Below are 12,112 nucleotides of genomic sequence, written 5' to 3'. Positions count from 1 at the left end.
TCCCTGGAAAGAGCAAAGGGGTGAACAACTTCAGCAAGAAGAAAGATTCCGTGCACCAAAGCCACAAATTCCAAGAAGACTTAAGAACAGCCGAGGAAGAGGGGTCCCAAACAGATGTGCTGATTCTGCTTAGTAAGCTTGGCAACTTCTTGGTGGGACCCGGAAGTTACATTTTTTAAATAATCACTTGGATAATTTTGGTACTCAATTAGATTTCAGAACTGGTGCTTTAGATATTTTTTGCTTGTCTCCGCCAAATATGAGCTTTCAGAATCTACCCTGTCTTGCCCAAACTCATGTCCCTGGCTCCCGCTGCTCTCTAGGGCTGAACTATTTGGAATAATCTACAGAGCTTCACTCTGCCTTTAACGCACCTCATTTTCCACTCTGTTACTGGAGCAGTGGTTCTCAAGCCTGAGTGTGCATTAGAATCATCCAGATGCCCTGTTACAAACAGATTTCCAGACTCAATGCCTAGAATTTTAAACTCTAAAGACTGGGGTTGGGGCCAAGAATTTAAATTTCTATCAAGCTGCTGCTGGCCCACAACCACACTTCCACAGGAACTGGACTAGAGGGATCATCCCAAAACAGATCAGTGCATTAGTCCATTGCTGAAAACCCTTGCAAGTTTCAGATTAATTCCCGCTCACTGAGCCAGGCACACAGGCGCTTGAGCTCAGCCAGCCACATCTCCTTCTACTCACACTTCTGGTTCAGGCATGCAGGCATTTCCCTGTCCTATCACCATACCATGTTTGTTCACACCTCCAGCCTTTACATATGCAATTCTACCCTGGAGTCTTTTTCTCCTATTTCTGATGAGTAGACCCCACTCATCAGTCAAGATTCTACTGATAGGTCACTGTCTCCACAAAACTTTCACAGAACATTTCAGCAATATAGTTTTTTCTCCTCTCCTTTGTGCACTAATTTACAGCGCATTTCAATGCATTTTGATGACTTGTTTGCACATCTCTCTCCTCCCCTACTAGATTTGATCCCTATAAATAAAGCTAAGTTTTATTCATTTTTTCCCCTGTATTCTCCATATCTTTTTTTTTTTTTGAGACGGAGTTTTACTCTTGTTACCCAGGCTGGAGTGCAATGGCGCGATCTCGGCTCAACGCAACCTCCGCCTCCTGGGTTCAGGCAATTCTCCTGCTTCAGCCTCCTGAGTAGCTGGGATTACAGGCACGCGCCACCACGCCCAGCTAGTTTTTTGTATTTTTAGTAGAGACGGGGTTTCACCATGTTGACCAGGATGGTCTCGATCTCTCGACCTCGTGATCCACCCGCCTCGGCCTCCCAAAGTGCTGGGATTACAGGCTTGAGCCACCACGCCCGGCCCAAGTATTCTCCATATCTTTAAGACCTAACATGGTGTCCAGCACAGAACACATGTGAAAGAAACATTTATTGCATGAAAGATAGGATGGTCAAGAACAAACTCTGTAAGCAACAGTTGGTTGACTTTTTCCTTAAAGCATAAAATAGTTAGAGTAAAAAGGTAGAATAACTCTTTTTTTTTTTTTTCTGAGAGGGAGTCATGCTTTGTCACCCAGGCTAGAGTGCAGTAGCACAATCTTGGCTCACTGCAACCTCTACCTCCTGAGTTCAAGTGATTCTCCTGCCTCAGCCTCCTGAGTAGCTGGGATTATAGGTGTGCACCACCATGCCCAGCTAATTTTTTTGTACTTTTAGTAGAGACAGGGTTTCACCATGTTGGCCAGGCTGGTCTTGAACACCTGACCTTGTGATCCACCCGCCTCGGCATCCCAAAGTGCTGGGATTACAGGCGTGAGCCACCATGCCCGGCCAGAATAACTCTTTAGATGGGGGTTGAACATATTCATTTAGCTGGACCTGGAAACTGATTTCAAAGTGGACACTGTGGAAAAGATGAAGATTTTCAAAAGGAATTTCCCTAGACCACTATGCTCTCTACACAGGAATTAATGCCATTTTCCCCATTCCCTACACAACCCCACAAACAGAATTTAGCATTTTAAATCTTATTGGTACAAAAAGTTTGGCTGTGGTCTCATTATTCTGAACAAATAATCTGCAAATTATCTCACCTGATGTATTAGTCCATTCTTACACTGCTGTGACAAATTGCCTGAGACTGGGTAATTTACAGAGAAAGGAGGTTTAATTGACTCATGGCTCTGCGTGGCTGGAGAGGCCTCAGGAAACTTACAATTATGGTGGAAGGCATCTTCTTTCCAAGGCAGCAGGAGAGAGAAGAGCATATGGGAGAGAGCAGGAAAACTGCCTTGTGAAACTATCAAATCTCGTGAGAACTCACTATTACAAAAAGCCTCCCATGACCCAGTCACCTCCCACCACGTCTCTCCCTCAACACCTGGCCCTTGCAATTCAAGATGGGATTTGGGTGGGGGCACAAAGCATAACCACATCGCCTGACCAAAAGGAGAAAATGACTCAAACTCTTCACATTTCAAACACAGGACATGCTGTCCTCTGGAGGATGGGAGACCCAAAGTCCTTCCTTTTAATTAAGGTGAATGCAGGTATCTTAGGGCTTAAAGACATTTAAGGGTCAAAAAGAAATTTGGCATGGTTTCAAAAAATAAATAACAGCAGTCCATTCCCAGGCATCTAAAACATTGGCTGGGGAAAACCTACATTTATAGATAATTCTGGAGGTAAGGATGTTTTTCTGTCCTGGCTGGGAATTTTTATACAACATGCCATTGTGTTCAGCCCTGTAGAATTTATGCCATTAAGTGTTGTACATTCAGATAAAAGCTGGCTCAAGGGAAGGAAATTGTTGGCAGAGCACATTTTGGTAAATGATTTACAAAAGCATGAGAGGTGGTTTGTTCTTAGTTTTAAACTTCCCTTTCAATAAAACATTGACCAAGGACTTGGAGCTCTGCCTGTGCTTGTACTTCAGAAGGGCAATACACTGTATGTCAGGAGTGAAATGTTAACATTTGCACACAAGAAATATTGTGGGAGTCAATTGCAGATTCAATGCAGAGGAATCATTCATTTATTCATTCACTCAACAAGTCGGTACTGAGGATCAACCATGCTGCCAGACACCCGCTTTGGCCCTGAGGACACAGCAGGGAACAAAACAACACAGGTTGCTGCCCACATGGACCTTCCACTCTAGCTGGGAGAGACAGGCATCACTATGGAGAAAAATAAAGCTCAAAGCAGGTCACAGAATGATGGGTAGGGTGAGAATGTGGTTTTAAACAGGTAGTCTAGGACCAGGAATGGTGGCTCACACCTGTAATCCCAGCACCTTGGGAGGCTGAGGTGAAAGGATGCCTTGAGGCCAGGAGTTTGAGAATAGCCTGGGCAACATCGTGAGACTCCATCTCTAAGAAACATTTAAAAATTAGCCGGGCATGGTGGCATGCACCTGTAGTCCCAGCTGCTTGGGGAACTGAAGCAGGAGGATCACCTGAGCCCAGGAGTTCAAGGTTGCAGTGAACTATGATGGCGCCGCTGCACTCCAACATTAGTGACAGAAGGAGGACCCTGTCTAAAATAAAATAAAATGGTTGGGCACGATGACTCATGCCTGTAATCTCAGCACTTTGGGAGGCCAAGTTGGGTGGATCATGAGGTCAGGAGTTCCAGACCAGCCTGACCAACATGGTAAAACTCCATCTCTACTAAAAATACAAAAATAAAATAGCCAAAAGTGGGGGCATACACCTGTAATCCCAGCTACTCAGGAGGGTGAGGCAGAAGAATAGCTTGAACCTGGGAGGCGGAGGTTGCAGTGAGCTGAGATCATACCACTGTACTCCAGTCTGGGTGACAGAGCAAGAGTCTGTCTCAAAAAAAAATTTAAAAAGGAAGTAAAATGAAATGAAATGAGATAATACTTGAATAAGTCAGGTGATCAGAGAAGGCTCATTGGACTGATAGAGGTGGAAGAGTGACCCATGCAGCCATCGGGGCAGAGCAAACAAGAGGGACTGATGTTTCCGAATAGCTGAGATGGGATGAACTTTAGCTGGGGGCATGGAGAGGTCGTCCACATCCAACAAGGCAGCTAGGGATTCTCAGCCTTGTTAGGAGTTCCCTGGATACTAGTAACCATGAATTTACTGTGATATCAGGGAGGCACTTTAGAGATCACAAGAGAAGTCAAGGAACTCAGATAGAAGGACTTGGGAAGCATTACCCACATGGATATTAACATCACCAAGAATTAGGACAAGAGATGTGTTGGAAAATGTAACAGTGATCCAGCAGCTAAAATATTCAGGGGAGAGATTAAGCAAAGTTTTGATCATTGTGCAATCAAGTAGAAAGACTCAGAGTGCCATAAACTCCTATAAATTTCGAGTCTATTCACCGGCAAGATGCTTACTAATTTCTATTCACTGTCCTTTGGTGCCACCTGCTGGATACAGACCAAAGCAATACTATCAGATGCATGAAGCCTCTTAAGAAAAATCTTCCTCCTGTTCTTAATAAATTTCATGGCAGGTAGGGAAAAACAGTTCCTAGTGAACTGTGATTAGTTAGAAAATTCACCTTGGAATTTCATCAGAGGTAATCAATTTTACAGAGGAAAAAAGAATCAAAGGGGATGATAGAAAAGGAAGCAGGAATGAAATGGCAGAGTTGTCGAATTATTCCATCATTTATCTTTTGGGAAATACGCTGTCAATTTTGTTATTTTTTTTTACATATATGTATGTTTTTCTCCTCCCATCTCAAACATTACTTGTGTTGTGCCCACCCTATCACTGTATCTTGTATACAGGGCAGGATAGAGAGTAAATGCTGTGAATTTACCAAAGATTAGAGCAACTGAGAGTAAAGACAGTTTCACAGCAATGTGAATATACTTAACGCTATTGAACCAAACACTTAAAAATGTTAAGATGGTAAACTTTATGTGTTTTTAAAGCTCAATAAAAATGAAAAAATAAATTTTAAAAGGGCAACACGAGTGATCCTTGTGGTGATGGAAATGTTCTATATCTTGACGGTGTCAAGGTCAATAGCCTTGTCGTGATTTTTGTTAATACAGTTTTGCAAATATTACCTCTGGGGGAAATCGGATAAAGGGAATGTGAGCTCTCTCTTTTTTATTTCTTATGATTGCAAAAGCAAGTTTAAGGAAAAGAATAAGGATATAATAAAATATCATTTGATGTTAAAAAATAAACTAATTGAAGACTGGACGCATGACTAAATAATACTGGTAGAACTGAAAGGATGATCTACAGTTCATCAGTGTAGCTTTCTCAAATTCAGCAAAGTTGTAAACAAATTATTTGAATCCCTTGGAAATTAAGAGTTGGCAGGAGCAATATCAGGCCCAAATCTAGCAGATTGGGAGAATATTGGGCTGTATACTTCTAAGTCTCTCATAGAAAACTCCTGAGATATCTTTCTTATGAGAAATGACCAGCATGAAGAAAACCGTATACCAGTGATGCAAAATTCAAAACAAGAGGTTAGCAGTCTGGCGCAGTGGCTCACACCTGTAATCACAGCACTTTGGAAGGCCGAGGTGGGTGGTCAGGAGTTCAAGACCAGCCTGGCCAACATGGTGAAACCCTATCTCTACTAAAAATACAAAAATTAGCTGGGCGTGGTGGCAGGCACCTGTAATCCCAGCTACTCAGGAGACTGAGGCAGGCAGGAAAATCGCTTGAACCCGGGAGCCAGCGGTTGCAGTGAGCCAAGACTGCACCATTGCACTCTAGCCTGAGTGACAACAGTGAAACTTTGTCTCAAAAAAAAAAAAAAGATGTTAGCAAAGTGAATCCAGCATGGTGATTATGGTTTACATTGGTGCTTCCCTATCCAACATGCCTTTGCCTTTCTCCTTTCTGAGTGGAAATCAGTTTGATTCTGGAATCCACCCCTTCCCCACTTGTCTTGGTGAAAGCCATCTGATCCCTCACTCCAAAGGGAGATTTGATTGGCTTAAGGATAACTTCCACTTACTAGACAGTGACTAGTTTAGGAATTGGCATAGACACAATCTGGGTATAAGGAATGCAAGGAGGCACTTTCATAGTCCCTTAGGAAATGTCCTTTTTGCTTTGATGGGAACGCTTCCTGAAATGACCCTCTTCTGACAGAAGTAAGTGAGGAACCATGTAGCTCCAGTTGCTACTGAAAGCCTTCCTAGGAACTGGGAAGGACCACAAGGAACTGGCACCTTAGGACGGAGCTGATATTGAGGTCAGAGGAGCCTGTTAAGCCCTGGATCAACCAGTCAGGAACCTACCTTAATTTTGTGTCTAGTTAAATACATCAATATGTTTCTTTATTGTTGCAATTGATGTGAGTTGGGCTTTTTATTATTTTTAGGTGAAAGCATCCTGACTGATAAAATGACTTGGTTGGGGTTTATTCCAAGAGTGGCAGTATTGTTCTGTATTGGCAAAAATGCCGATATAATTCATTTCATCAATAGGTTGGAGTAGAAAGCAACATGATCATTCAGATAAGGAAAAACTCAAGATAATTTGTAGGTTACAGGTTCTTTTTGATTAAACAATGAATGAAAGAGGATTTTTAAGTCCTCTCAGAGAAAACACAAGCATTTGGGGGATGTAGCCATCTGAATGTGGCCCTCTCCTCTCCTTTACTCTCAAATTTAATCCAGATGAATCTCCTGAGCCAAACAGCTAGAGGTCTACAGAAAGCTGGATGAAAGCAACATCCTAGGTTTAATTGAACCAGCATAGGGCTTTCTCTTCCAGGGGCCATAAGATTGCCTGGAGACCAGTTTCAGGGAGCTCAGGACTGACAATGGCGGATATTGGGGAAAATGTAGTATTTAGAAATAAAAGGATTCCCTGGGGAAAATCACTACCTGCTCTGACAAATAGGCCTGGTTACCGGGCTTCCAGCAAGGCAAGAAGCAGCTAAATGTCTCAGCTAAGACCTCTCTGCCCATGAGATGGGTAAAGCACCTGGAGACAGGGATCAGGGAGCCTTCTTCCATGTACATCAGCTAGGATCGGGCAGCCTTACTTCTTCCACATGTTAACTCTCTGGAATGGAAACTAATTTAGCACCCGCTTCCTGTGGTATTTAAACAATCTTATCTGGATCTTCCACCCAAAGATGCAACAGCAACAACAAATCCCACCTAATGACATTCAGCAGCCAAAGGCAGAATGATGAGTTGTCACAAACAGAATATATAATCAATAGAATGAAGCGCTGGAGGAGACAAACAACAATTTGGTGAGGAAGAAAAGATCCAATAAGGAGGGTTATTGGCAGCGCAGTAAAGAATTTCTGAAGTTAAAAAGCATAATTTTCCAATTACGCAATGTAAAAAATAAGTAGAAGAGAAATGTACTGTCAAGACACAACTTAGTTTCCAGGAAGAGCAAGTCAAAAAAATATCCCCATGACCTCAGGGGGAAGAATGCATATTAAGACAGTTGATGAAACTTGGAGAATAGGCTTGAAAGTCTAATTCTATAATAAAGCTTCAAACTCCAAGCCACGATTTTATACCCAGCAGGATATCCCATTTCATGTGGTAATGAAAAATTTGAGCGTATATAAGAATTCAGATTATAAGCCTAAGTGTTCCCAAATGAGGGATTTTCTTGAGCAAATACTCTAACCAAACTACAAGCAAATCCAAACAAGCATTATGATAGGAAAAGAAGATGAGGGTCAGGCGCCGTGGCTCAAGCCTGTAATCCCAGCACTTTGGGAGGCTGAGGCGGGTGGATCACAAAGTCAAGAGATCGAGACCATCCTGGTCAATATGGTGAAACCCCGTCTCTACTAAAAATACAAAAAATTAGCTGGGCATGGTGGCGCGTGCCTGTAATCCCAGCTATTCAGGAGGCTGAGGCAGGAGAATTGCCTCAACCCGGGAGGTGGAGGTTGCGGTGAGCCGAGATCACACCATTGCACTCCAGCCTGGGTAACAAGAGTGAAACTCTGTCTCAAAAAAAAAAAAAAAAAAAAAGATGAGAAGAAATGGGGATGAGCAATGAAACTTGAGATACTTATATCTATCATCAGTTCATGTCTATCTTTCTATCTAAATGACTAAGGGTAGACTGTCAATGAATCTGTAATGTAAGTGCAAATATAGATTCTTGAAATAAAAAAGGGTATACTTTATGGGTCATTTAACAATATAAAAACAAAAGTACTAAATTATCTCAGAAAAAGTAGGAACTAGAGTGAAGAAGTGGTAACTAAAATCATTCCCAAACTTTGACTTCAGACCAAAGAGAAGAAGACAAAAACATTGAAAATATTCACTGATCTTGTTGAGATGATGTGGGGATAGGGGAAAACAGTTCACTGGCAGCCAGCTCTGGGAGGGCTCAAGTTGGTTGATTGTTAGATTTCAGAGGGCACCTCAGGGTCCTGGTGTCCCTCATCGACAGCCCAAGCTTTTCTTCACTCTCCTTTGCTGTCCTTACCCTTGTCTGAGAGGACAGGGGGTGCTGGCCATGCAAACCCCACAATAATCCTTGATCATATGAAACTGCAGGTTTTTATGAGACTGGATGACATGAAATTGCCAACAATTGTGTAATGTAATATTTAACCAAGCCAATAGTCCAAGGCCATCTTCCAAGAACATTACTTTTTTTCTTTGCTGTACATTGTGTCGTGCTAGAGATACTCATTTTTCTAGCAACTGTTTGCAGATCAGCAGTTGTTCACCTTGGATTGAGGACTCAAGTCAAAATGAATTTCTCTATATCAGCTGCAACTGGGATTACTTGTTTGTTTCTTTTTTTGTTTGTTTGTAAATTTTCAGCATTCAAGCTGTACAGATTTTCTCAAGCTTGGAGGGACAAAGGAATAAACAGACCCTTCTTGGAACATTAAGACAAATGGTTCCAAGTTGTCTGGGCTAATCAAGCAGTCACTCATTCACAGTATTTCTGTGGAAATGGCAATTCCTTAGCATTTGCCAACTTTCTTGTAATGTTAAATCTTATATAAATCCAAACTGGAATTTTGTATTTTATTTAGCTTATGAGATTAAATTTAAGACTAATTTAATAAACCAGCCTTTTCATGTGGAAAGTAGATTTAACAATAACTCCTAAAACTAATAAATTAAAAATAAACAAACTTCCAACAACAGGGACCAGCTAAATAAATAACAATGTCTTTTAACTTCTTTAGAACTGCAAACTCCTGAAGTGGTTTTAAAAATATGATCACCAATTTTGAATGGCACATGAAAAAGAATGGATTTTTTTTTTTTTTTTTCCCTGAGACAGAGTCTTACTCTGTTGCGCAGGCTGGAGTGCAGTGGTGTGATCTCAGCTCACTACAACTTCGGCCTCCTGGGTCAAGAGGTTTTTATGTCTAAGCCTCCCTAGTAGCTGGGACTAGAGGTGCACGCCACCACACCAGGCTAATTTTTGTATTTTTTGTAGACATGGGATTTCATCATGTTAGCCAGGCTGTTCTCAAACTCCTGAGCTCAAGTGATCCACCTACCTCAACCTCTCAAATTGCTGGGATTACAGGTGTGAGCCAGCGTGCTCGGCCAAGAATGAATTTTCAATAAAAATATTTTTAAAATTTTGATCAATGTATTAAGGATTGTATTATAAAGTTTCCTTAAAATACAATAGATGCAATTGGGTTTGCGAAATTATTAGTTAACAAAAATACATGTCGGTCTCTGCCTCCAGTCCTGGGCACACAGCTCCTACAACCCTTGTAATTTCCTGAGTGATGGGGCGGTAGGAAAATCTTTTGTTCTAATGTTTGGTCTCTACTCCAGTTTCTGACACAGTGCTCTTCAATCTCTTGGGATTTCCTGGGTGACAGCAGTGTCTGTTGTCCTAATGAGATGACTCTTGCTGGGCTCCTGCTGGGGGCTGGTCACCAGATAGACCAAGCCAGGATTAGAAGCTCAGCACCGTTTCTCTCTGGAGAGGGGAAAGGGGCTGGAAATGGAATTAATAATTCATCATGCCTGTGTGAGGACAGTGCCATAAAAATCCCTCAACTAGGGGTTCAGAGAGCTTCTGGCTTGGCAAACACATCCCCATGCTGGGAGCATGGCCACCCCCCAACTCCATGGGGACAGAAGCTTCTGCACTCAGGACTTTTCTTTCACACTTGCCCTATGCACCTCTTCCATCCGGCTATTCGTCAGTAGTCTTTGTAATATCCTTTATAATAAATGGGTAAATGTAAGGAAAGCGTTTCCCTGAATTTTGTGAGCTACTCTGGCAAATTAATTGAACCTGAGAAGGGGGCTGTGGGATCCCTGATTTATATCCAGAAGGTTGGAGATACTTAACAACCTACTGCTTGTGATGGGCAGCTGAAGTGGGAGGCAGTCTTGTGGGACTGAACCCCTAGCCTGTGGGATCTGACGCTTTCTCCAGACAGATAGTGTCATAATTGAATTGAATTAGAGAACACTCAGCTGGTGTCCGCTAGAGAACTGCTTGATTTTTGGTGGAGAGAAATCGCCACCCATTTTGGTGATGAAGGGTGAAGTGTTCTGTGTTGTATTGAGTGTATGAGAGTAGGAAAAGCACTTTGGTTTTTCCTAATAAGAGTTGATTAAGGAGTCATAAGAAACAATGCACATACATCTTAAATATTTTAACTTAAAACATTTATACATACTTTCATTCGAAAACGCTTTTATGTGACATCAATGCATGATTAGAATTCTTAGATAATATAAAACATATTTACAATGTATTATTTGTAGTTATAATTTTAGTTCCCTTAAATTAGAGGATGAAGTTTGGACATTTACAGACTCACAGATGTGAGTGCAGACTCATTCTTTGAAGATTTTTTGGCAAATATGCCTATTCCTTTTCTAACTCCATTTTAAAAGAAGCTATTCAAAATTAAATACAATAGCTGGTAAAAAGAGCATTAATAGGTCTTAGAATAATCATAAGTGGCTTTTGGTAAGTATTCAACTTGACCCTTGGAGACAGGGGTACCCAGCCATGCTGGAAAGTTCTCTGCTACTCTGGAATATGCATCTTATTGTGGGCATTGCTCAGTGTGTTTACAGAGTAAATGGCAAGTAAATAGAGCAAACTGGAGCGTGCCTCAAAATCACTGGGAGGGGCCGGGTGCGGTGGCTCATGCCTGTAATCTCAGTAATTTGGGAGGCTGAGGATGGTGGATCACTTGAGCTCAGGAGTTCAAGACTCCCCTAGGCAACATAGTGAAACCCCATCTCTACCAAAAACACAAAAAATTAGTCAGGTGTAGTAACATGCACCTGTGGTCCCAGCTACTTGGGAGGCTTAGGTAGGAGAATTGCTTGAACTCAGAAGGCAGAGGTTGCAGTGAGCCAAGATCTTGTCACTGCACTCCAGCCTGGGCAAAACAGTGAGACCCCATCACAAAAAATAAAAATCACTGGGAGGGCTAGTTACAATCCAGATCGCTGGGCCCCATGATCTGGTACAGATGGTCTGGGGTGGGGCCTGAGAACTTGCATTTATAACAGTTCCCAGGTGATGCTGATGCAGCTGGTTAGGAATCACATTTTGAGATCAACTGGCATAGGCCACATATGCAAAAGATTACAACTGGACCCCTTCCTTACGTCATATACAAAAATTAACTCAACATGGATTAAAGACTTAAAGGTAAAACCCAAAACTATGAAAACTCTGCAAGACAATCTAGGCAATACTATTCTGGACACAGGCATGGGCAAAGATTTCATGATGAAGATACCAAAAGCAATTGCAGCAAAAGCAAAAACTGACAAATGAGACCTAATTAAACCAAGCAGTTTCTGGAAAACAAGAGAAACTATCAACAGAATAAAGAACCTACAGAATGGAAGAAAATTTTTACAAACTATGCACCTGACAAAGGTCTAATATCCAGCATCTATAAGGAACTTAAACAGCTTTATAAGAAGAACATAACCCCATTAAAAAGTGGGCAAAAGACATGAACAATTTTCAAAAGAAGACATACACGCAGCCAACAATCATACTTAAAAAAAAGTTCAACATCACTGATCACTAGAGAAATGCAAATCCAAACCAACATGAGATACCATCTCACACCGGTCAGTATGACTATTATTAAAAAGTAAACAAAAACCAAAAACAAACAAAAAACCAGATGCTGGTGAGGTTTT

This window comes from Saimiri boliviensis, chromosome 4, assembly GCF_048565385.1.
Source record: "Saimiri boliviensis isolate mSaiBol1 chromosome 4, mSaiBol1.pri, whole genome shotgun sequence".
Taxonomy (NCBI): Eukaryota; Metazoa; Chordata; class Mammalia; order Primates; family Cebidae; genus Saimiri; species Saimiri boliviensis.
The sequence above is the reverse complement of the archived record's forward strand: the minus strand, read 5'-3'. Positions refer to the sequence as shown.